The sequence below is a fragment of the Myodes glareolus genome, chromosome 3 (assembly GCF_982192425.1).
Source record: "Myodes glareolus chromosome 3, mMyoGla1.1, whole genome shotgun sequence".
NCBI lineage: Eukaryota > Metazoa > Chordata > Mammalia > Rodentia > Cricetidae > Myodes > Myodes glareolus.
Window position 1 is genome coordinate 25,175,474 of NC_142028.1, and position 4,399 is coordinate 25,179,872.

General features: G+C 56.9%; 2 long non-coding RNA genes across 2 annotated transcripts; one reads left to right on the plus strand and one right to left on the minus strand.

Annotated features, from left to right (window-relative positions):
• Positions 1 to 370: 370 nt before the first annotated feature.
• Positions 371 to 2,428, plus strand: LOC148122605 (uncharacterized). Its single transcript, XR_015737449.1, has 4 exons — positions 371 to 510; positions 617 to 791; positions 973 to 1,177; positions 1,649 to 2,428. It is a non-coding gene; the product is annotated as an uncharacterized LOC148122605 (long non-coding RNA).
• On the minus strand, positions 1,361 to 4,170 carry LOC146895293 (uncharacterized). Its single transcript, XR_015001018.2, has 2 exons — positions 3,206 to 4,170; positions 1,361 to 2,723 (listed from the first exon to the last, which is right to left on the minus strand). It is a non-coding gene; the product is annotated as an uncharacterized LOC146895293 (long non-coding RNA).
• Between the last annotated feature and the right edge of the window lie 229 nt (positions 4,171 to 4,399).

Here is a 4,399-nt window from a genome sequence, read left to right on the forward strand (position 1 = left end):
ACTCGGTCGGATGTCAGGGACCAGAAGAACTGGACCGCAAACCAAAGAAACCAGCTTTTTTCTGGAGCAAAGGACGGGTCTCGATTTCAAAGTAAAAAAATAAATAAAAATAAGTGTAGAAGGTGGGGGGGGGAGCTTTGGGGAGTAGAGGATGGCTGGGGACACGGAACCAAACTTTGCAGCTGGGTCGCAACTTTGACCGCGGCACTCAGCGGGTGCTTAGGGACCTGGGACCCTCTTAGCGCCTGGGCGGCCACCCCGCTACCGGTCGCGCCGCCCCCCTCCCCCGCCGTTTCCTTTCGCTCTCCCAACCCCTTCCCCCACATGTGGGTGACGTCAAAATTCCGCGAAAAAGCCGCGTGGTGGCTCCCCAAGCAGAGGCGTGGTTCCGTTGCCCCGCCGTCCCCTCCCGGGGGCGCCCCGGGGAGGGAACCAAGACCCCCGACGCCGCCGGCCCGACGCCCCCTCCCCAATCCTCCCAGATCTTTCTAGCAAATTCACTTTTAAAAAGTAAATACGTTTCCAGGGCTATTTTCGGCCGGGTGAGGCGTGTCCAGAAGCTGAATCAGACAGGAAGACGGGGAAGTTTGGGTGTTTAATTTTTTTTCTTCCAAAGGAGAGGTGCGAGGTGGGTGAGCCAACTGCAGGCCCTGGCTTCTGAACCTCCTCATGTGCCGCCACAGGGACCTTCCGGGGGTCCACGCTGAAACCCACCCGAGGGTCACTGGAGTGCACAGGGCTGGAGACTGTGTTCATCAGGTCTACGGGTCTGCTGTCGGGGAGGGTCCCGGGTACGCTTTCCCACCTGGAGCTGCTTGGTCTCCCCGTGGGAGCTTCCAGTCCTGGGTCCTTTGCCCCCTCTTTTCCGGACTTTTTTCCCCCCAACTCTTCCCCACCCCCACCCACCTTCTCACATTTTAACCCTATTTTTTTTTATGTTTTCCCCACCCCTCTTACTGAACCTTTTCTCAGCTCTACAATAGGCAACTGTCGAGGTTTTGGAGTTGTGATTGACGTTGCTGGAGTAACCCAAACACAGCTCTATTCTTTGTGGGAGTCAGGGAGGAGGCGATGACCCCCATTCCTGGACCAGAATGTCCAGGTGACAGGATTCGAACCAAGGACTCCCCAGTTTGTGGCCGACCGCAGGATCACCTGGCTGCCTGGCATCCGCCAGGTGAGCTTATTAGAATGTGTGCCTAGGTGGCAGGTTCCTGCAGAAATATGCCTATAAACACCCAACCCCCTGCTGCACCTTACACCTACAGGCTTTGTACGCTTTCCAACCGAAACTGCTGGATGCAAAAAGGAGGGGGTGGGGGGGGGACACGTCCCGGAGAGACTAAAAGTCCAGCAAAACTCGCGTTTGGTTCAGGTTTATCACGGATCCTACTCCACCTTCAGGAGTTATAAAGGGGGAGGAGGAGAACCCTTATTCTTATTGCACCCCCCCTCCCAGCAGAGCGCACTGGCGCTTCTCCTGCACACCCAAGTCCACATTCAAGAAAAATAAGTACATTTGCCCCTATGGCGGTATGTCCTTTCCCGCGTGCTAGCTGGAGGAAGTACATTTTATAAAACAATTTTTTAAAAAAAACAAGAAATTAAAAAAAAAAAACAAGAAATTAAGTTTGTTTTTTTTTTTTAGCACGTGGTCAGAGTGGCGACCGAAAGAGAGAATGCAGTTTCCAGCTCCAACCTCTCAGAGACATGCTGCCAACCTCCGCACCCTCTCACGCCGCACCCCACGTGCTGGGGACGAATTCGGTGCGAGGTTCACCTTGGGGAACCCTCAGTAGCCGGAGGGGGAAGTAGATGGGGAGCTGAAGGAGAGGGCTTCTCAGGCTGGAAGCGCTCTCACTTTCCAGTCTCCAGACATTTGGGGCCTCCGTCCCGAGACCCTCTCCTCCCCTCCCGCCGTCCTCCCCGCCGCAGGCCACCTCTCCCACCCCCAGAATCCCCTCCCCGCTGGAATTTCACTGCAAAGCCAAGAGTGGGGGAGGGAAGAGGCGAGGGGCCCTCCGCAGGCTCTGGAGACTGGAGGACCCGCCACCCAGACTTTGTCCTCCGGGTGGGCGAGCCCCGACGACGACCACCCGCCTCTTCCCCGTCCTGGAGCTCCGGATGCTGTCTTCACTGGAGGTGCAGAGAAAACCCTGAAGAGCTAGCCTTCGAGTGATGTGGAAAGACTGGACGGCCTCCAAGTCCTCGGTCGGGATAGATGGACACCTCCATACACCTATGTCGCCCCGTACTTGCTCCCCTGTCCCGGAGCTCTATCAGATCCGTTCCTCTGAGGTGGCCCTGGGGAACTTTTTAGTCATTGCTTTTATGAGGTCTTAAAACGTAAATTCACCTATCTGTCCAGGGTGATACCAAAAAGCTTCTATTTGGGAAGCCTGTGATTAAAGGCAACAGGTGATGGACAGTGCACTAGCCAAGAGTCATGCTGGTCGCGGGACTGTTTCATTTTGAGTTTGCAACTTGGGTTTTTCAATGAGTTTTTTTTCTTCCCGAAAGCTAATGGCTTCCACTGCAATTAGACATTTTCCTCGCCCGCCCCTTCCCTCCCCTTTCTTTACATGCAGTAGATTGGATACTAATTCCCGCAGCCATTGATAAGGTCCGTGGCACCCGGGCCCCTCTGTAGCCCGAGCCCGCCCGGGTCCCCGCTCTCTCTCCGCCCTCCCCGGGCTTCCTTTTGATGTAGCGAGGAAGGCGTCCTACAAAAAAAAAAAAAAAAAAAAAAAAAAAAGTAATCTGCCCGGTAACAATCAGCGCGCAGTAGCAGGAGCCCCAGAGCTATTGGCTATGCAAATAGAGGGAGGGGAGACGGCGCCCCAAACTCTTACTCACCCTTTTAAAGTGATATCCCCTCCCCCCCGCCCACCCCTTCCGCCCCACCCTCGTTTAAAGGGGCTGGTCGGGCCGGAGTTAATCGCTTGCACCTCGGCTTTATTGCCCCCCTCCCCTCCTGCGTTCTTCCTTTCACCTCCCCTCCCGGGCCTTTCTGGGAGCCCACGGGTGCAGCTCCCCCAGCGCGCCACCCCCCAGCCTCCGTTAGCTGTAGGCGCCCCTGCTCAGGCCCCGGTTCTCAGGGAAGGAGGGACTCAGTGGCCCTTGGTGTGCCCAGAGAGCCGCAACCCACGCCATGCTATCTGCACGTGCCAGCGTGGCCACCCTGCCGGGGGCCCTGGGTCCTTACCCCTTCCTCCCCAAGTGGAATACGCTGAAAAGCATGGTGGGAGAAGGAAGGAGGTGAGGAAGCACCACCGTGTCCCTTCTACAGCCTTGACCACAGGATGCGTTAGAGCACGTGTCAGGGCCGACCCAAAGTCCTGGCTGACAAGTGAGGCGCGAGACCCCGCCGGGTGTAAGATTGAGGGGTGCACGACCCAGGAGTCTCCGGGTAAAGGAAGGGTGGCCTCGCCGGCGCGGGGAGAGCCAAACTTAAACCCTCCCTCTCCCCCTCCCTGGCCCCTCCCGAGCCATTTCCTAGAAAGCTGTATCTGTGTGGCCACGCTCGCGCAGACACCTAGGGCGGCTTGTCAGCAGATGCAGGGGCGAGGAAGCGGGTTTTTCCTGCGTGGCCGAGGGCGGAGGAGGACCAGCTGCTAGCCCTGCCCCCGGCCTGCGGCGGCCCCGAGCGGCTGGCCGCGCCGCCCAATGGCGCCCCCAAGAACACGAGGATTTCTGCACGAGGGTCATATTCTCCCAGGTCTGAGGAGCAGCCCCCTCCTTCCAGCATCCACCCCTTCCTCCTCTTCCTCTCCATAGACGTGGCTTTGGGCTGGGAAACAACTTGAAAATTATCAGTAACCTAAGCTTCAGGGGCGTTATAACCTTTATCCCTGGGTATGCAAGGTTGCAATTTTCTCAAATAAGCCTTCCCTTATTCTTCAGTTAGGGGATCTACTTCTAAGCTGTATGAGCTCGTCCACATGTTCAATCAATCTACCTTCTACCGCTGGATTGTGAATAGTGGCCAGTATTCAGATCACACTGCAAGACCCCAAAGTTAGAGGGCAAACCGCCTCCCCATAGTATGGCTACAGAATGTAAGAAACGGATAGAGAAACGGATAGAGAATCAGTAGGAATCCGTGGGTTTTGTGGGTTCCCCTATCCGGGGCCCCTAGCATGCGGGCCTGGATAGAGGGAGAGGGCCTTGGAGAACTAGTGGGGGGGGGGGCGGGGGATCGTGTTTGAAGTTTGGTCGGGCCAGCTGCTGTGCTCCTTAATAACAAGAGGGAAAAGGCGGGGGTGGGGACTAGTGGGGGGAGGGAAGGGAAAGAGGGAGGGAGAGATTGAAAGGAGGGGAGGGACGCCAGGGGGAGAGGAGGAAAGGGGAGGAGGAACCGGAGAAGGGGAGGAGATCTAACTGCCCTGCCAGCTTGCGT